At 46.8% G+C, this 21,688-nt stretch overlaps 1 long non-coding RNA gene across 1 annotated transcript in view; it reads right to left on the bottom strand.

The window, feature by feature from the left end:
• The window catches only part of LOC142046402 (uncharacterized), a 43,219-nt gene that overhangs the window by 2,976 nt on the left and 18,555 nt on the right, over positions 1-21,688 (bottom strand). The window contains exon 3 of the long non-coding RNA XR_012655381.1: positions 36-1,635. This is a non-coding gene — a long non-coding RNA (uncharacterized LOC142046402). The remainder of the gene's footprint in view (positions 1-35; positions 1,636-21,688) is intronic.

Genomic DNA, 21,688 nt, shown 5'->3' with positions numbered 1-21,688 from the left:
GTTTATGTAAAATCGGAATAGTGTAGACGTACCACACACTTAACATACAAAGTAACATCTCCTCTCTTTTTTCCCTTCCTGTCCTTCCTGAGCAAGCTGTACCCTTCTATACCAATATTCCAGTCATGCATATTATTCCACCAGGTCTCTGTGATGCCAACTGTGTCATAGTTGTGTTTATTTACTAGCATTTTGAGTTCTTCCTGCTTATTCCCCATACTTCTTGCATTAAAATACAGACATCTAAGATACTGATCTGATCCCCTCCCATCCCCATCTGTTCTGTTTTGTCTCTCCTTTATCCCTGCTATAACAGCCCATGCTCCCACCTTAATTCCAAACCTTCTCCCAGGTCTCCACGTTCTTGACTTACCTGTGGGCTTTGGTCACCTACCTCCTTTTAACCTAGTTTAAAGCCCTCCTCTCTAGGCTAGCCAGTCTGTATCCAAATATGCTCTTCCCCTTCCTTGATAGGGGACCCCATCTCTGTTTAGTAGTCCTTTCTTGACCACAGGATGCTTGTACCAGGAAGCCAAAGCCCTCCTGATGACACCATATTCGCAGCCAGGCATTCATCTCTAGGATGCATCTGTCTCTGCCTGGGCCCCTACCCTTGACCGGAAGGATCAAAGAGACCACCACTTGCACTCCCCACTCCCTCACCCTTACTCCCACCAGAGCCCTGTAGCCACTTCTGATCTGCTCAGAGTCATACCTCGCAGTATTATCAGTACCCACATGGATGAGTAGCATGGGGTAGTAGTCAGAGGGCCAGATGATTCTTGACAATCCCTCCGTAACGTCTCAGTTACGGGCCCCTGGCAGGCAGCATACCTCCTGGGATGTTATGTCAGGGCAACAGATGCGTGCCTCCATCCCCTTCAGAAAAGAGAGTCACCAACCACCACTACTTACGTTTCCTCCTGGGAGTGGTGGCTGCGGTCCTCCCAGCCTTGGGGGTACATGGTTTCTCCTCCTCCACCTTTGGAGGGGGAAGAGGGGGAATTCTTCATCATTCATTGCCAGGGCAGCATATCAGTTTTCCATCACCATGGTGGGTGGGCTGGGAGTAGAGGTGGAGCACTGCTGCCAGAAGTAACCAGCTGCCAGTGCCCTCCCTGTGACAGAGCCATATCCTCCTCCCTCACTGGTGTGAGAGTAATCCTCTGTAGCTGGATAGCTTCCTCAGCCTTGGATGTCTCCATGTGAATACACTTGAGGAAAATCCTCGTGGGCATGGATGCTACTCAGCCTAGTCAGCTCCTCCTTTAATGCTCCCACTTGCTTCCTGAGAGATTCCACCAGCAGGCACCTTTCACACTGGATAGTCCCCCCAGTCTGGCTTTCTGAGAGAGGGAAATGCAGGCCAGAGTCTCTCCTAAGGCTTTCATTTCAAAATCTTGTCCTGTCAGAACTCTTATTGCGTGAAGACTTTTAATGGCAAACCCCTGTAGGCACTCAACCTGCAGTCTCTTCACTGCCCATGCTTCAGAACTACTGCTCTGTACAGTGGGCCTTCAGTCTCAGTGGCATACACAACTCGTGAGAAGTTATCCCACACTCTTCCAGCTCTCCCCGTCTGAACTGTATTTCATGTTCAAACTTGCCATCTTCCGTGACTTGGCCATCCAGGTACTTGAATGGAATAAGAATAAACCAGATGGATCAGTTCATGTTTTATTTCATAATTGTTTATATCAGAGGCAGGGGTATAATTATAGTGAATACATCCTTCCATAACTTGACAAACCATTACTTGAAGAGCGTCCTGGATGTAATTCTCCATGAGACTACACACTGTTTCTCAGCCCTGAAGAAACAGCCTCCTGTCAAGCACAGCACTGAGCTGAGTTGACTTAGCAAAGCAGGCATGCACTGAGCCAGTGGCAAAAGCAGCTACAGCAGAAGAGAAGCTGAGGTCAGTGAACCCTCAGGAGCAGGATTCAGGGGCTGGGGAAAGAGATCGCAGAATAGCAGCTGAGGGAAAGCTTATGGATAGCATTCATGGAGAACGTTGTAAAGATTTTGATACACTTTCTTTGTTTTCCCCCAACTGCTACTTCCAGGAACCCTTCTGTTCTTGCGCCTCCCTCCCTGTATTGCTACCTCTCCAAACTGTTATTGGGTCTGATCCTCTTTTCCCGCTATATATCCTGTTACTGGGTGCCCTAATCTGCTTACTCTATTGCAGCTGCCATCTATGTCAATGACTCGGAAATCTCTCTTTGCACCCTGACCTTCCCCTACAGTCCAGCTGCCCTCCTCCAACTATCCTGCTACCTATAATGCTGGATGTTCAGCCTCCAGTTCAGCTTCAATATGGTGAAGACTGACCTTCTCACCTCTCTTCTCCCACCCTTCACCACCATCGTTCTCTTCATCCAGATTGCAACCTTGAGGCTAGAGCCACAAAGGGATTTAGGTGCCTACATTCAAAATTTAGATCCTCAAAACCTGCTCAGCTGTCACCTACCCTTTTCCATCCCTAAATTTCTGCCAGTGAAAGGAAAAGAGAGAGAGAGACTGAGGCCGACTCTATAGCCCAGTAGTTAGGGCTCATGTACAATGAGGGCAAGTCAGGGTCAAGACCTTGCTCCACATTCACCTTACTATGGGGAAAATTCATCACTACCACCAGCTTTTGTGGGAAAGGTGCCTAAGTCAAGGAGGGGGTTCATGTCTCTGAATCCCAACCAGATATAGGCGCCTAAATCCCTTTCAAAAGCAGGGCTTAGGCCCGACCCCTCTCCTCAGCATGTCCTATTGGCTAGCTTAGGTAGCCCTTCACTCAGTGTGCTGGCTTTTGTGGATCCCATTCTCATACACCTCTCCCCACCCCAATGCAGGGTATAGGGAGCCTGGGCACCTGACTCAGGCTGTGAGTTATGCTAGGCAGCAGGGCATCTAAACATTAGGCCCTGCTGCACTGAACCTAAGTCCCCTTTGTAGAGCTAGCCTTTGGTGTCATGTTTCACACATCTGGGATGTCACCAAATCCTGACATTTCTTCCTCCACAACATACAGTCATTCCAACCCTTCGTTTCTGCCCCCACAGCTAAGAGGCATCTCCATGCCTTGGTTATCTCCTGCCTTGATGCAGTCTTGAGGATTTCCCCACAATTTTCCTTCTGCTTTACAACTCACATCATGGCCACCATCACTCCAGCTGGAGCTAGCTAGCCCAGACAGGACACCCCCGCTTCCAAGCCTGACGAGTAACATTTAGCTGGCTAGTGGACTGGCTGCTGACTGGCAGGGTTTCCCCCGTCTCCCTGAACAGCTCATCTCTGTAGCATTCCCATACACTGCTGATAGACCTTGATTTTTTTGTTTAAAAGCTGACATCTGACAATAACACAGCCCCAGCTGGGAAAGAGGTATGGAGACTGAGGAGCTATAGGGGTGATGGTAAAAAGAAACAGATATCAAAGGAAGTGAGCACAAGGATTAGGAGCTAATATGTCACCTTTTCCAATTTGCCTTGAATCTGATGTTCATAAACCCTCTAAATCACTCTCTCATTTTTCCATAGTAACTGTCAGCAGCAGGAGACAGTGCCAAAATAAGCTGTCAGCTCAGGGTAAATTGTTCTGCCACAGATTCCAAGGTAATACGCAAGGCCCTGTCTATTCACAGATGTTCTATTGTTTTAACAATATTGGTAGAAGCCCTAGGGTGGATACAGTTACTCTGTATAACTGCTTATACCAGCATAGCTATTCCTGTAGGGGAAGGGGAATGTGTGATACTGGTATAAAGGTGCCTTTTACCAGTATAACTGTGCCCATACTAGAAGCTATACTAGTATAACTATGTCAGTTAAAAAAAAAAAAAACTAAAACCCCAAAATAAATCATATCCTCTCAGAAATAGTTATACCAGTACAAAAACTGGGAATAGCTGTGACAAAGTGGGAGTTTTCTATAATATGATTCCTAGGCATGCCTTGGTTTCTCTATTTTCCTTTCCTTTCCCCTTCCCTGATCTGTTCCGCCAACAACCCTGTTCCCCAACTCCAGCCAGCAGCAGGGCACAGCTGCAGCCTCTATCTTAGCCCTCGCCTGCAGCTGACTCGAATCATGAAAATATTATTTTGTGCAAAATGCATAAGCTTATGGAGACAGTGATTACAGGAAAAGAAGTTTGGTTAGCGTTCTGTTTGCATGAGGTAGACATGGACATTGCATGCCAGTAAAATTACAAAGACCAGCTCCCAGCTGAGATACAAAAGCTCCATAACATGCTACAGTACAAAAGCTTTACTGTAGGGACAGCAAAGATCTTAATGGCTTTTCACAGGCTCTCACAGAGAAAAACTGGGAACAGTGAATGCTTCAATCATTGCAAAACTCTACTTTTCTCTGAACTTTCACCATGGCTGCAGGGCAGATAAAGCAAAATCAAAGATAAGAAATTTCTCAGGTTTTAGCTGGATATTTTGAAGAATAGCTGCAGAGTAAAGCTCACAACCCTTTTCCATGCCTGCAGCACTTTCTGGGAGGGACCATCTTGGTGAATAGCTTCAGTGTACCTCACTGGTCTATCCTTTGCCTTTTTGAAGAAGGCCATTCTCTGCCTCTTGCTGTCCTGCCTCAGTGTAATGTCATACAGAATCAAGGCAGCCTAAAGGGGATGTAGAGGGGATTACTATCCAGCTCACTCCTGGAAGTTTCCCTTCTGACAGCATTCAGGCACCTCCAAGCTACACCAAAACTGCAAAGCCAGACTGGGAACATACTTCCCGACCACCCCCAGACTCGGAACATAATTCCCAACCCAGCCTATGTCCCCACCTCCAATGCACAACACCAAAAACAAATCCCAGAGCACACACCTCTCACTGGCTCCCCCAAGGATGGGAAGACTCTCAAGGAGGTAAAGTCAGAAATGTACGCTAAAAATGCTATCACAGCTTCCCTAGAATATGAACAATAATCACTTGTGAATTTTTTCCGCTCTTCTAAATACTCCCTCAGCCACAGAACTGGCCAGACCCTCAAGGACAGGGCCTTTATCAATGGCTGAGCTGCTGGCTAACCCAAGGGGGAGAAAACAAAACTCATGATAACTTCATGGACATCACTGCAAAGTCCAAAACAACTGCCCCTTCCTGGGTCCCCCCCCCAAAAAGTGGTGGAGGTAGTTGTTGAGAATGGAAAGGGAAACAGACAGGGAACTCTTCAGAGATTCCAGGAGTGGCCAATGACATTGTGAGATTCAAAGCATGGCAGTTGCCAGAGACAGTATTGCCATGGCCAAAGACTGCACCAAAGACGACAGGGAGATGCAGAGGCAGCTCCTGAATACAACACAAAGCCAAAATGCTGTGCTACAACATATACTGCTGTTAGGGCAGCATGCACTGCACTGTTGTAAACCAGGACCCAGTCATGTTCTGCAGCCCCTGGACAACACAGGATAGTGGGAGCGTTGGTAACTCCTCCCTGCTATACCCCAAAGGAGAGCTCCCAGAGCCCATTCCAGTGGTTTCCCCAGGAACTGAAATTAGGGGAGATGTTCGAATTTACAGGGGGGGTGTCAGGACCAATGAGATATATAAAAGAGATATCAATAAAGTAAATGTTTTGTTAGGATGATGCAAATTTAACATAAGAATAATGCAAGTTACACCAAAACGCATAAAGGTATAATTCTAAGAAAAAATAAATTAAAAAAATTAATTTAAATGACTTTGAAAAGTAAGCATCATGGGATAAGAGAGAAGTCTTCTCATGGATAGTAACTGGTAAAAGATCGAAACACAAGGGTAGGAATAAATGTATCAGTTTCAGAATGGAGAGAGATAAATAGTGGTATCCTTGAGGGGTCAGTAACTGGACCAGTACTGTTTCACATATTCATCTTGGAAAAATGGGTAATACAGTGGAGTGGCATAAATTTGCAGAGATACAAAACTATTCAGATAGTTAAGTCAGGCAAACTGTGAAGAATTACAAACGGGATCTCACAAAAACTGGGCTGACTGGCAACAAAATGGCAAACGAACTTCGTCGCTCTCGCACTAAATGCAAAGTAATCGCACGATTGGAAAACAATCTCAACTAACATAGCAGAAAGATGGCATCTGAATTAGCTGTACACTCAGAAAGAGATTGGAGTCACTGTGATAGTATTCTGAAAAACATCCACTCAATGTGCAGCGGCAGTCAAGAAAAGCAAACGAATGTTGGAAAATCAATTAAAAAGGGATAGTATAAGTTCAAGACAGAAAATATCATATTGCTCTCAGTATAAACCCATGGGTATGGTGTACACCTTGAATAATGGTGTAGATCTGGTCAGCTCCGCCCCCTCGACCAAAAGATGAGAGATTGGAATTGGAAAGGTACAGAGAGGCAACTAAAATGATCAGGGGTATGAAACAGGAGAGAGTAAAAGGACTGGGAATTTCATCTTAGAAAAGAGGTGACTAGGGGGATATGATAAAGGTCTATTAAAAATCTTGACTGGTGCGAGAAGAATGGAATAAGGATAGTTTATTTATCTTCACATAAACAACAAAACTACGCAGTACACCATTAAATTAAGTAGCTAATGCAGTTTTAAGAAAACAAAAAGAGGTACTATCTTCACACAATATAAAGGGTCCAATCCCGGGAATCTTTGCCAGGCGGATGATGTGTAAGACCAAAAGTATAACAAGATTAAAAAAAGACTAGATAAATCTGGAGAATAGGTCCATCAAGTGGCTATTAGCTCAGGATGACGAGGGATGCAACATCTGCTCTGAGTGTCCTAGCTGTTTGCCTAGAAGCTGGGAAGGGGCAACAGGGGAAGTCCAGCTGATGATTACTTGTTCTGTTCATTCCCCTCATCCAGCACCTGTCTTGACCATGTCAGAAAAGGATACTGGCTATATGGCATTGGTCTGACCCCTGTAATTGACCTTCTTATTAAAAATTAATTAATAATAATAAACAAGTTAGTAACAGAAACGCCAACATAATGACCTCTCAAGATAGCAACAATGTGAGATAACAAGTCTTGGCAATAATCATTTTAAAAATCTGCGCCTACTAAGGAAACATATTTATCATAAAGTTTCCATCCCAGTCATAATCTAGCATTCTGGAGCAAAGTGACTAAAAATATAGTCCAACAACAAGATGTTTAATTTAACGTGCCCTCACTTTCCCTCCAGCGCACCCGCGCTCACCGATGTTGTCTTTGGTCAGTGGAGACTCAAAGTTCAGAGGGTGCTTTCACTGAGTACACCTCCAGGTGGAGGACATGAAGGCACTTTACTTGTTCCTCCAGTGCCACTGTTCTGTGGCCACATCTGTTGTTGTGCCACGTTCACTCCACGCTCTGTTGCCAATGGCCTGTGCAGTCACCTTCTGCGCCATCTCTGCCACTGTGACTTCTGGCGAATGTGGTCCTGAGTTTCCACCCTCTCAGTGATTTCAATGAGTCTGCTGTGGGAACCTCGCTCCCTGCTGAGGCAGTTGGTTTCTGATCTCTTACAAAACATTGTACCCACAGGAACACGTCCCCCACAGGACTAAGCACTTAGACCTGATGCAGTGATACAGCTGCAGTGGGTCACTTAACAGAACAAAAGACTTATCTATGGAGCCTAATCAGCTCTCCTCTGTCTGTTAACCAGTGGAAGAGGGACAGGTCTCCACTGTCTCTCCTCTGATGCCTTCAATCATCATGACTAAGTACAGTGCTACTGCCCTTTACTTATACAATAAGAACAACATTTCATCCCCCACCCCGCCCCCACAGTCAGTGGTTTGTAACACAACCACAGCCAAAGCTATCACTTGGAACAAACACAGCTCTGTTGTGCTGGATATCCTAGGTAGATCAGGTGAATGTAAATATAATCTGGCCCTGAAGCTTTCCCACAGCCCAGCCCATCACCAGCTGTAGGAAGCTCATTAGACTTTGCTTACAAATCATCATTTGAAATTATTGTTGCCAACATCTCGGAAATGAATGCACTGACACCAAAGAAAAAGAGGAACAGCTGTATAGGAAAGCTACGTCTATGTTCATACTTTTCAACTCTAGTATACTTTTTCAGATACACTGTATAAGCTTTTAAAGTGTGTATTAATGTTTCAGTTTAAATTCAGATTTCCAAACAGTCACTAAATTGGTATGTAACTAGCTCACAAAACTAGAGGGGGTGTTGGGGAAATTCAGGGGGGGTGTACATCCCTTCTGGGGGGGAGGTAGGGAAATCGCTGGGCCATTCCCCTCATAGACCCAAGCTCAGGGCACTGAGAACAGTTGTATCTGCCAGCCCAGCTCTTTAGAGACCTCTACTGCCCTGGTAACTTCAAGCCTCACCATTCAACACCATAAGACCCATGAATAAGAAGAGGCAGAGGCAAAATGTAAAGCTTGCCTGTGACTTCAAGCCATGCAGTGTACTGTTGCACTTTAATGTTTTGACTATTGTTTTAATTAGAGGTTTCTTTGTAGTTGTTAGACAATGGATTGTTTTTTAATGCATTGTTTCATAATTGAAAAAACTATTTCATTATGGTTTCATTTATAGGTTTCTGTTTTGCTTATTACGTAATAGTTTGAATTTCTCAGTGTTTTTATTATAAAAAGAAAAGTTCATAAGGGATCAAGGCACATAATACAAATTCATTATGTTTTATATAACTCATACCATTTTACAAGAGTACTAGGCAAAGAAATGAGGTAAAATAAGGACTGCCACAACATTGTACCGCCAGTGCCCATAAACACCACGAAACTGCTCACAATCCACCCAGCCCTCCCTGCGGGTTAACAGCTGGCTGTACAGCCGCACAGTTTCAGGCTTGAGACTCAAAGCAGGAACAATAGGCATCCTTGACAAAATTGTCCTGTCTGTTTCCATTTTCTACTGGACACTTTGCTGGCTGTTCAAACCGCTGAGCAAGTGTCTGCACTTCAGTCTCCCACTCATCGCTAAGACTCCCCCCTTTTTCTCACAAACATTGTGCAAAGCACAACATGCTACTATGACCTTTGGCACTTTTTTCCTGCTGCTTCCAACCTATTCCACAAACAGCACCACATTCCTTACAAACAGCCAAATGCATGTTCCACGGTCATTCTGCAACTACTGAGACAGTAGTTGAACAAGTGTCCTATGAATGGCTTCATTAGCCAGGGAACCAAGAGGACAAGCCGTGTCCCCCAGGATAATGAGCAGTGTCCACACTATGAAGGTCCATAGTGTTTCTGGTGGCAAGAAGTCCTTTCACCACTAAGGTATACAGAGCGGCGTTCTGAAAGATCATAGCATCATGGATCTTTCCAGACCAGCAAGCATGTGACCTTAGATCTGCCCATGATGTTCTGCAAGCCCTTGGACCACCATGGAGAAATGACCCTTTCAGTTTATAAATTCTGATCCCTGATAGGGGAGGGAGATTTGTGGGCAAATAAGTGCATGGGTCCCATCAATTATCCCAGTACAATGTTGGAAGCCCATGTGCACAGAGCCATTAATCACTTCCTAAACATTACCAAAACTTTATAACCCAATCCAGCAGTACCTTTTCCATGGCAGCACATGCCTATATGACAATAGCCCCTCCCCATGCTGAATTGGTTAGCTATGAAACAGTAGCATTTTGAGGGGGACTGGTTCCCAGATGGCAAGGACAACCCAACTGATCACAGGTATGGGACAGCTCATATTGGTTCACTGCTGCTGCAGCTCAGGGGTTAGTTCAGCACATAACTCCAAAAAGGCTGCCTTTCCCATCCTGAAATTCTCCCCACACTGCTATTTGTTCCAGGTCTGCAGAATGTCCAATCCACACTGGTTTCCCCAAGCCCAGAAACTGCCCTGCACAGCATGAAGCTGCTCCAGGAACCATTCCTCTGCTGTCAGTTGCTTAGCGTCTTCCTCTTCTGCCCCTGAATCTCCTGCTACTGAGGAGCTGCTGCTGCCACATCACTTGCTCAGTGAGTGAAGTCCAAAGCCAAATTTATCCAGCATTGAGAGCTCTAATACAGCCCAAACTGCTTCTGCACATTCAAGGTTGCCAGCATAGCAGTGCAGAGCATTGCTGAGTCTGTGTGGGCTGACAGCAATTCAGAAATGGTGCTAGACTGCCCAAAACGGAAGGACAGAGTGGAGACAGAGGAAACATGGGTGTTTTGGGGTTGGTTTGTTTTTTTCCAAAAAATAAACATATCTGGCTTCTGCTTTGCATCCTACAATGCACAGTGAGAAATCTCAGAATGCACACTGCTCAGCAGCAAAGCAAAGGACAATGCAATACCTCCAAGAATGCCATGCCCTCCCCCATGTATATACAGTGAAACACAGAGAGCACACCATCCTGTGCGCATGCTATTAGTGGAGCCTGCATATTGTGTATTACCTGACATGCCCCACTTATAGTCAAGCCCCACATGTCTGCGATTCAACAGATACACTGAGCTATATGGGCACATGGCTGCAACTTTGATCGATCCCCACACAGTCAGTCAAAACAATTCAGGGCCCAATTATTGCATTTTGTCACTGGCCTCTGCAGGGGGCAGAGCATCAGGAAGCATTCAAGCAGAGGTGAAAGTAAGCCGGTCCAGTCAGGTACAGCGTAGCGGACCGCACCAACTTCCACAGCAGGGATTGAAAGGGCTCTGGGCTGCCCGCAGGTGCGGGCAGCCCAGAGCCCTTCGAATCCCAGTCATGGCTCTGGCAGCCAGGTTGGGGCCAGGATTTAAAGGGCAGAGGGCACCCCTCAATGGCAGGAGCTCTGGGCCCTTTAAATCACTGCCCCAGCCCCACAAAACTCGGGGTTCCCCCCGGCGGCTGGAGGCCCAGGCCCTTTAATTTGCCCCTGAGCCCTGGGGGGCTCCCAGCCACCTCTTCAGCTGGGAGCCCCTGGTTGATTTAAAGGCCCTGGCTCTCCCAGCCACAGCTGGTGCCCCAGGGCCTTTAAATCTTGAGAGGCCACACCTCTTCTGGATGAGGCCATGCCCTCCTCAGGACTCCAGCAGTACCGGTAAGTCCTGTAAGTTACTTTCATCCCTGCGTTCCAGGGGCACAATCCTTCCCTGAGCACCTCAACACAGGGGGAGCAAGTGGAACCCACTGGTTGGTATGTGTTACATGTCCCCCTCTGTGCCTGATCCACAGAGGAGATGAGTCTTCCAGCCCCAGCTATACACGCTAGCTCTTCAGCTCAGCTCAAGCTGTAGAAACTCATGCTGTACACTGTGAAGGTCTCAGTTTAGCTCCTACTATCAGACAAAATGGTAGCTGTCTCTAGGCACAACAATGCTCTACCTCTTCTGTTCACTCTCAGCTCCTCCTGCCCTCCTCCCATGCAAGGCCAGGGCAAATTCCCCTACAGCATTGGGACTTCTCCAAAGGAAAGCCCTTTGGAGAAGTGAACAGTTTTGGGGTGAGCAATTTAAGATGTTAAAATTCACCTGAAATCCTTGCCAAATAATTCCAGCTTACTTGCCAAGTGTGTCAGAGTGCAATTAAATCTTGCCTAATGTCCTCAGCAGAAGTTATTCACCTTGCAATAACTGAAGTTCTTCGAGATGTGTGTCCCTGTGAGTGCTCCACCGTAGGTGACGGTGCATCCCAGCGCCGTTGATCGGAGATTTTCGGTAGCAGTGCCTGGTCGGGACACACGCACTCAGTTGGTATCTCCGGTCTCGTTGGAATCTTCCTGCGTGCGTGCGTCCCACACCCTCAGTTCCTTCTCTACCATGGAGAAATCACACTAGTACTCCAAAGTAGAGGGGAGGAGGGCAGGGAGTGGAGTACCCACAGGGACACACATCTCGAAGAACTTCAGTTACTGCAAGGTGAGTAACTTTCTCTTCTTCTTCGAGTGCTGTCCCTGTGGCTGCTCCACTGTAGGTGAATGTGAAGCAGTACCCACTATGGTTGGTGGGATTTTGGAGTTGTGTGAGGAACAAAGGTAGACAGTACCATATGGCCGACTATGGTGCCGTGGTATCCCATGTGATAGCATAACATTTGGCAAATGTGTGGTCAAATGTCCACATGGCTACCTTGCATAGGTCTGTAACACGTACGCTGTGGAAGAAGGCAATGGATGTTGACATTGCTCTAGTAAAATGAGTCCTAACACCCTCTGGTGGTTGAACATTCTGGGTCTGATAGCAAGCTCTGATGCTGGTGGAGATCCATTTGGAGAGTCTTTGCTTAGAGATAGCGTCACCCTTTGATCTCTTGGTAGCAGAAACAAAAGCCTAGGGAATTCACGAAACGGTTTATTTCTGACAAGACAGAACGCACAAGCCCATTGGACATCGAGGGTATGTGATCCAGCTTCCTGTGGAGTCATGCGAGGGTTGGGATGGAATACAGGTAAGTGTATTGACTGGTTAAGGTGAAAGGTAGACCCCACCTTGGGGAGGAATTTGGGGTGGGTTTGTATGGTAAGCTTGTGTTGAGAGAAAATGGTGTAGGGAGGGTAGGCCATCAGGGCGCTTATTTCACCAACCCTTCTTGTTGACGTTATGACAACCAAGAAAGCCACTTTCCTGGACATGTGGAACAAGGATGAAGTGGCCAGGGGCTCGAAAAGGGATTTCATAAGAGTGTAGAGAACTAGGTTGAGACTTCAGGAGGCTACCAGTGAATGAATCTCAGGGTAGAGATTTTGCAGGCCCGTGAGGAAGCGTTTCATGGTGGGACGTGTAAAAGTGAATAGCCATCCAGAGTGTCATGGAAGGTGGTAAGGGCTGCGAGGTGTACTCTGATAAAACTGAGTAAAAAGCCGTCCTGTTTTAGTTCAAAAAGATAGTCTAAGATGTCAGGGAGGGTTGCAGTCTGGGGTATTAAACATCTGTGGAAGCACCAGATGAAGAAGCATTTCCACTTTTGCAGGTAAGTCTTAGGAGTGGGGTCCCTTCTACTGTGCAGGAGGACATGTCGGACCTATTCTGAGCAGGCTAATTTGTGGGATTGAAACCATGAAAGAACAACACTGTTAGATGGAGTTTCCAGAGCTACAGATGAAGAAGCCAACCACAGTTCTGGGAGAGGAGATGTGGTCTGTCGGGGAGAGTACTGGGAGGATGGATGGACATGGGTAGCAGGTAAGGATACCATGTCTGCTTGGGCCAAGCTGAGGCAATATGTATGACCCGTGCCTTGTCCTCCATGATGTTGCGTAGAACCCTGTGTATGAGTGGAATCAGTGAAAAAAGGGGAGAGTCAGGCTTAGGGGCCACAGAGATATCCTGCTGATGCAGGAATTGTTGCTGCTCCCTAGGCTGGTGTGCTGCAGAGCGTGAAGTCTGAGCAGAAGCCCTGAGTGATTTTAGTTTCACTCTGGCAGGAGCCGAGAGCCCCGCAGGGGGTCTGAATCTGCTTGAGGGTAGCTGGCAGGCTCAGTGCCAGGGGTGGAATGCGTTGTCGGCACCGAGTCCATTGTCAGTGCCGGGGGAACCGATGCCAGTGCCGAGGAAAGCTTCCTGCTGTGGGAAGTCAGGTCCCTGCTTTAGAATCCCATGAGAGTTGCTTGTTAAGTGCAGGGGCAGTTAGAGTTGCCTGCTCTTGGTGCTGACAGCACCAAGGGTAAAGACCCTGCAGGAGATTCTTTACCCTCTTGAATGTCTCTGAGAGGAGACATTAGGGCTTCCTGCCTTTTCACGTGAGAAGGTGAAGCCGGGCTCCCGGTTGGTTCTGACCTGGCAAGGGAGCGGGTTTACTGCCCTGCTCCATAGGCAGCTGCAGAGCTTCTTGCCTCTGCTCCAGAGAGGCTGAAGCCATGCTCCCAGTCGGTTTGGACCTGGCCGGGGAGCCTGAGGGAGACAGTTTGCCATTGCCCATCTCCAGAGGCGGCTGCAGGGATTTCTGCATGAGAAGCAGTTTCAGCCACAGGTTCCTGTCAGGACGAGCCCTGGTTTTGAGGCTTGTGCAGTGGACACACTTGGCAGGGATATGTGTCTCACCAAGGCACTTCACATAGCATGAGTGTCCATTGGACATTGGCATAAAGTCCTGACAGGAAGCACACTTCTTGAATCCTGAAGCCCCCAGCATCATTGCACTAGTAATGTCAGGGGAGAGTGTCTCAGTGGGAGACAAACTTGAGGGGAATTTTTTTTTTTAAACTAAGTAACTATTCCAAAGGAAGGGAAACAACTGGGATGTTACTAACTACCTATTTCTGTTCTTTGTAATTGTTTCCTTCAAAAACCAGGGAAGAGGATCAGCACTGCTCCGAGTCCCGTCTTCGGCCGAGGACGGTTGAGAAGGAACTGAGGAGGGTGCAGGACGCATGTGCTCAGGAAGATTCCAACAAGACGGGAGATACCAACTGAGTACATGCGTCCCAACCAGGCATTGCTACCAAAAATCTCTACTCAACGGTGCCGGGACGCATCGTCACCTACAGTGGAGCATCCACAGGGACAGCACTCAAAGAAGAACATCTGGTACTTACAAGCCAGTTGTGGAAGAATGCAAACATACAGGATTGAAAAGCCCAAATCCTGATTCCTCAGCTACAGCCAGGCAGAACCCAAGGCAGCTCAGAAACGGAGGAGGAGGAGGTGGCCTTTCTGCTTTCTTGATTCCAAACTGGCTGTGTTCCAGGCCATTTTCCCCCAGCATACCTGAGTCCACAGGGCCAAACACACAGCCAGAGCTCAGGAGGACACAGGAAAGCTCCAGTCATGCCCCTTATGCCAACAGCAGAAAGCTAGGGGATGAGATAGCAGCTCCTACGTCACATTAAATGCCACTGGATGATCCCCCTGCACAGGGTGATCCTCCCTGGTCAGTTTTACCAACTTTAGGAACAGAACCTGAATGCAATCTGATGCAAAGTGGCCATGCAGCACCCCAGGATCTGGCCCAAGTTGCCTCCAGCCCCAGGCTTCAAACTTCTTGAAGCCCTTAGCAGAATTAATCCAGCCAGCATGCAAGGGCACACACTGATAGAGGATGACTCCCAGCTGTTTGAGTCACTTTCATGAAGTATTTTGTTTTTACATGGAAACTTCACTTTACATCTCCTTGCTTTCTCATGACAAAGGTATTCAAGACCACCAATATTCTTTTAAGACATTTCCCCATAAAGTCACTGGTTCACCTGTAGAATCTCACATAGGATGCTCATCCTTCCAATGTTAACACAAGATGCAGAATTATCAATTTTATTTTATTTTTTGAACAAAATAATTGCAGACCCCAGGCTAGAGAGTATGATTTGAGATTAAGCCCACATGCGAAGGGTAAAGTTGAGGGTATGTGCCGCTCTGTGTTAAGAAGCTCATTTTATAATGAGCTAAGATCAAAATGGCTAAAGCCTCTGCTAGAAAGCAACAGAGCTTTGTCTCAAGATCTAGCACAGCAGTTCTCAAACTGTGGGTCATGACCCCCTTTGAATGGGGTCACCAGGGCTGGCTTAGATTTGCTGGGGCCCAGGGTTGAAGCCCAAACCCCACTGCCCAGGGCTGAAGTCAAAGCCCGAAGGCTACAGCCCTGGGTGGCAGGGCTCAGGTTGCAGGCCCCCTAACTAGGGTCTGAAGCCCTTGAGCTTCAGCTTGCCCCCCCTGCCCAGAGCAGTGGGGCATAGGCTTTGGCCCCCTTGGGCTTGGGCGCGCTCAAGCTTTGGTCTACCCTCTTGGGGTCCTCCACGTAGGAGCCAGAGGTGGGGCATACTGCTGCTTCTGGGAGCTGCTTGAGGTAAACATCGCCTGGAGCCTCCTCCCCTCACCACCTCCCGTGCCCAAACTCCTTGCTCCAGCCCTGATCCCCCTCACGCCCTCCGAACCTCTTGGTCCCACCCTTCTGCACCCCAGAGCCCTCACTTCCCTGTTCATATCCCTGCCCTAGCCTGGAACCCCCTCCCATACCCTGAACTAATTTGTAGCCCCACTCCAGAGTCCACACCCCCAGCCGGAGTCCTCACCCCCACCCCAACCTCCAATTTTGTGAGCATTCATGGCCCACCATACAATTTCCATACCTAGATGTGGCCCTTGGGCCAAAAAGTTTGCCCACTCCGGTCTAGTCTGCCGTCCGGTATAACACAGGCCTTGGAACTTCCCCAAAATAATTCCCACAGCATCTCTCTTAGAAAAAAACATCCAATCTTGATTGAAAAATTGTCAATGGTGGAGAATCCACCAGAACCCTTGGTAAATTGTTCCATTGATTAATTATCCTCACTGTTAAACATTTACACTTTGGGCCGGTCTACACTGGTGGGGAGGGGCGGAGGAGAAAAATCGATCTAAGATACGCAACTTCAGCTATGCTATTTGTGTAGTTGAAGTCGAAGTATCTTAGTTCAACTTACCTGGCCGTCCTCACGGCAGCAAGTCTACCGCTGCGGCTCCCCTGTTGACTCTGCTTACTCGTGCTGACCTGGAGAATGGGCATCGATTCAAGGATCGATTTATCACATCTAGACGAGATGCGATGAATCGATCCCTGATCGTTTACCACCTGCCGATACAGCAGGTAGTGTAGACGTGGCCTTTATTTCTGGTCTGAATTTGTCAAGCTTCAGCTTCCAGCCATTTCAATTATGTTATGCCTTTCTCTGGCAGACTGAGGAACCCATTATCAAAATATTTGTTCCACGTGCAGGTACTAATATACATGTGACCAAGTTGCCCCTTAACCTTTTTATTAAGTTAAGTAGATTGAGCTCCCTGACTCTATCACTATAAATGCATGCGTTCTAATCCTTTAATCAATCTCATTGCTCCTCTCTGAACCCTCTCCCAGTGTTCAACATCCCTCTTGAATTGGGGACACCAGAACTGGACACAGTATTCCAGGAGTGGTTTCACCATTTAGCTGTATTAAAAAAAACAACAAACCACACATTTGCTTGCACCCAGCTTACCAAGAGATCCAGATTACTCTGTATTAGTGACTTGTCCTCTTTATTATTTACAACTCCCTGAATTTTGGGGTTTTCTTCCAAGTCATTAATAAAGATGTTAACTAGCATAGGGCCAAGAACCAATCCCAGCAGGACCCCACTGGAAATACATGCACTTGATGATGAGGATTCTCTGTTTATAGTTGCTAATTGACAGGTCTCAAAATGTAAATTTTTAGTGCATTTAACATGTGATGTGGCATGTTAATTTCATATCATTCTAGTTTTTCCCCCCAAATCAAAATGTCATGTGGTACAAAAGCCTAAGTATATCATATCAACCAAGCATGAAATCTCATTAAAAAAAAAAAAAAAAAAAGAAGAAGAAGATAAGTTAATTTGTCAGGATCTATTTTCCATAAACTCACGTTGATTGGCATTAATTTTATTGTCCTCCTTTAACTATTGAGTCCCACAGCAGCCACTCCATTGTCTTGCCTGGGGTTCATATTAGATTGACAGGCCTATAATTATCTGGGTCATCCCAGTTACTCTTTTTAAATACTGGCACAACATGTGCTTTCTTCAAGTCTTCTGGAATTTCCTCAGTTTCCTAGATTTATTGAATAGCAATATTAATGTCCAGCAAGCTCATCAGCCAACTCTTTTAAGACTCTTGGATGCAAGTTATCCAGATCTGCTGATTTTAAGGGTCTAACTTCAGTAGCAACTGTTTAACCACCTCCTCCTCAGATGCTAGTGAAATGGACAGATTGATATGACACCACTGACTATAACGACTTACTTCTGATAAAGCTAGAAATGTTCAGTAAATATTTCTGTTCTGTATTAGAGGGGAAAAAACAAATGGATATAGCCATATCATATAACAGAGTAAGGGAGATCAGAATCAGACCCCTTACTTTAAAAAAAGTGTTCAAACTAGGCCTTGCGCGGGGTATGCTAAGGTCCAAGCTAATCTCTACCTTGAAAAAATGGAGTTTAAAATGGAAACACTGGCCAAACATAGTTACAACATAGCAGCAATAACACCAGCAGAGGGCCCATTCCTGCAAGGTGCTGAGCACCTTCAATTCCCATTCAACTGGTTGTATGCTCAGCAATCTACTTCACCATGGTGACTTCCACTTAGACCAGAATTAAGAAGTAACGGGATAAACCATTAGGAAAAATCCACTTTTGCATCCATTTTCCCAGAGCTGGATGGGTCCATCTCTGTGATTGTTTGTTCATTCACACCAAGACTGGCTGAACCATTATCCTGGGTCCTCCTCTCAGCGTGTCTGGAGATAGACCTCATAGTTACAGATATTCCACCTTTCAAACAGTCCTTTCTGAGACACAAGAAACTACCAAAAACAAACACACTCCTCAAATAATACTGCCGTAAACAAGGTCTTCACTATGCTGCAATAATAAAACTGGCGATGCAACATGATAGCGTCCCGGGATGAATAATAAGTGTTAGTGTAGTAAACAGGACTCCCAGGCCCTTTCACCTACATAACTCTGTCTACATAGTTCTGCCTTGTGTTGTATTTGGCAGTGCTATGTGGTGTTCTCATTTAGCAAGAAGCCTGACATGTATTTTTACAGCAGAGGAATCAACACGGGGGAAAAAAGTTTTCTGGATGCTTAATCTGTAGTTTATAATGTGTGTGGTGGTGTTGTAGCGGTGTTAGTCCCAGGAGATTAGAGAGAGAGAGAAGGTGGGTGAGGTAATATCTTTTATTGGACCAATTTCTGTTGGAGAGAGAGACAAGCTTTCGAGCTCACCAACAGAAATTGGTCCAACAACAGATATTACCTCTTGTCAGTTTAGAATGGTACATTACTATGATTTGCTTGCTGATGACAATGGACTTGCTGCTGTATAATATGTGGAACTCAGACAGACTCTGCTTCAAAGACCTTACCCACCAATGCAGACAGGAAAGAGCAGGGCTAGATGGAGGAACAGTTGTGGGCGGAAGGGGGCGTTATAATCTGTTTAAAGCATTTTCTGTCACTTCTTGTGGCAGTGCAGAAGACGGGAGTGTTTAGAGCAGTGGTTTTCATTTTTTAGGCAACCCAGCTGAAGAAAATCTTTAATGCCTGTGACCAAACAGAGCTGGGGATGAGGGATTTGAGGAGTGAGAGAGGCTCAGGGCTGGGGCAGAGGTTTGGGATGCGGGGGTGAGGGCTGCAGGGCGGGACCAGGAATGAGGGGTGGCTCAGGGCAGGGGGTGCAAGCTCTAGGCTGGGGATGAGGGGATTGGGATGCAGGAGGGGGTCAGGGCTCTGGGCTGGGGCCTGGGTTAACCTCTGGCGGCTCCCAGTCAACAGCGCAGCTGGGGTTCAGAGGCATGCTTCTCGCCTCTCCTGGAGCCACAGATCACCCTGTGCCCCAGAAGTGGCCAGCAGCTGGTCTGGTTCCCAGCTGGAGGCACACAAGCGGCTCTCACCCGCAGGCTCTGCTACTACCAGCACCCATTGTCTGGGAGTGTGGAGCCGGTGCTTGGTGCAGGGCAGCACATGCAGCCCCATGCCCCTCTCCCCCTGCCTAGGAGCCGGACCTGCTGCTGGCTGCTTCTGGGGCACAGCACTGCATTGGAACAGGTAGGAACTAGCCTGCCTTATCTGGGCAGCACCACCGATGGGACTTTTAATGGCCCAGTCGGCTGTGCTGACCAAAGCCGCTGCGACCCAGTACCTTACATTCTGCAAATCAATACTGGGTCATGACCCACAGTTTGAAAACCACTGGTTTAGAGGGGATACTAATGAGGGGATAAAAATGAGCTTTTTTCCTGGTGAACTAGGCTAGCCAGAGCATTGTGGCTCAGGTTAAGCAGTTTTGAAAACAAAAAACAAAAAACACACAACACCCTATCTGGATACTCAGTTAAAATGGATGGGAACTGAGCATCCAAATCTTCAAACAGCTTTGAAAAAACTCTACCTTCCTTGTGCTGGGTTGATATAGATAAAGCCACAGAGGCAGCTGTGTGAGAAATGGACTAACTGTTTTATGTGTCACACACAAAAACAAATATTTACTGAAATGAATTCTGAGTACAGGTTTTTAAATGAATTCTGAGTGGTCACAATACCAGGAAGAGCATTAAACCACAGAGCCTCTCACAGGTTGTAATCTAGGGGTAGGCAACCTAAGGCACAGGTGCCGAAGGTGGCACGCGAGCTGATTTTCAGTGGCACTCTCACTGCCTGGGTCCTGGCCACCGGTCCGGGGGGCTCTGCATTTTAATTTACTTTTAAATGAAGCTTCTTAAACATTTTAAAAACCTTGTTTACTTTACATACAACAATAGTTTAGTTATATATTACAGACTTAGAGAAAGAGACCTTCTAAAAATGTTAAAATGTATTACTGGCATGCAAAACCTTACATTTGAGTGAATAAATGAAGTCTCGGTACCCCACTTCTGAAAGGTTGCCAACCCCTGTTGTAATCCATATCAGTTGTTCATTTAACATGGGTAAAGTTGGCTAAAGGATTTCTAAACTCTCAAGCAGTCCAGGATGTAGAGCCCAGAGAACCAGTAAGAGGCATTATGCCAGAATTACCAAATATTGCATTGATCATAATAAAATTGCACATTGAGTTTGTGATGGCCAGAGTTAGTGTGGAAAAAAAAAAAAAAGATAGGAAGTTACATGTATAGAATCACATACAAGGCATAACCCATAATAATTCCAATCCATACTGTAGAAGCTGCATTCCACAGCTGTTCAGTTTAGTTGAACACAGCTCCCTCCAAGGCTGGCTGGCATGAGCAGAGCCAAACTCTGTTCAAACAGTTATTATATATATACACATACACACACACTATATATGAATGAGACTTGGTAGAACATAGCAACAGAGCTACAGAACCCACTACAATAGCAGAGATAGCATCCTTAACATACATAATGTGTTAAGATAAAGAATTATCGGCGCTCAAGAGGACTATAGTCTCATGTTATAAGAAGCATCTTCAAGTACATGCTTTTGTGGTAAAATGGTAAAAAAAATTCCCTCTTTAGCTGTTGTTTCATTGAAGTAATTACAACCCCCTCTGAGACCTTAAGAAATCCCGATTGTAACTTCAATTTATACATTCTTTTGTTTCTCTACCCCACCTCCTGCAAATTCTTTAACCTGGATGATGTATTAGTATAGCTATGACAGCATGGCGTCCATCCACAAAGCCTACCGCTGCTCTCAAAAGGTAATATAAACATCATCACCTTTCATTCACTGCACAGAAGAAAACAATACAAACTGTGACCTCAAACTGATGGCATACCCAGAGGCAGATTAAGGTTCCGTGAGGCCCTGGGCCCGGAAAAGTGGAGGGTCCCCTCCCCACACCTTCCACCTGCGGTCCTGCCCCCGTTCCACCCTTTCCCCCCACTGTAGACCTCCTGTTTGTGCCTTTCTGCCCCCGCACCCCACTGTGGCCCCAAGACAAGAGAAGCACTGTACCCCTGCCATGGCCCTGGGGCTGCAGCATGGAGTGAGAGCTCCCCCAGCCCTGAGGCCACAGTAGGGAGCAAGAGCTCCTCAAGTCCCAGGGCTGGACCAAGGCACTGGGGCTTCCCCTGCCCTGCCCCATTTGCCTGGCACTGCTGCCAGGGAGCAGAGTGGGGTCAGGGGCTTCCTCTGCTCCACCCTGGTGCTTGTCTGCTGGGGACGTGCACTCACTTTCTAGGGGCCCCCCGCAACTGGTGGAAGGACAGAGCCGGAAGTGAGAGCTACTCCAGTTCTGGGGCCACAGCCAGCCTCTGGATGCTGAGGCTTCCCCCATCCCACCCACCTGGCACTTTTGTAGGGACTCTGGGTCAAGGCACTGGGGCT

This window comes from Chelonoidis abingdonii, chromosome 2, assembly GCF_003597395.2.
Source record: "Chelonoidis abingdonii isolate Lonesome George chromosome 2, CheloAbing_2.0, whole genome shotgun sequence".
In the NCBI taxonomy this organism is placed as follows: domain Eukaryota; kingdom Metazoa; phylum Chordata; order Testudines; family Testudinidae; genus Chelonoidis; species Chelonoidis abingdonii.
This window is presented reverse-complemented; position numbering and strand designations above follow the sequence as displayed.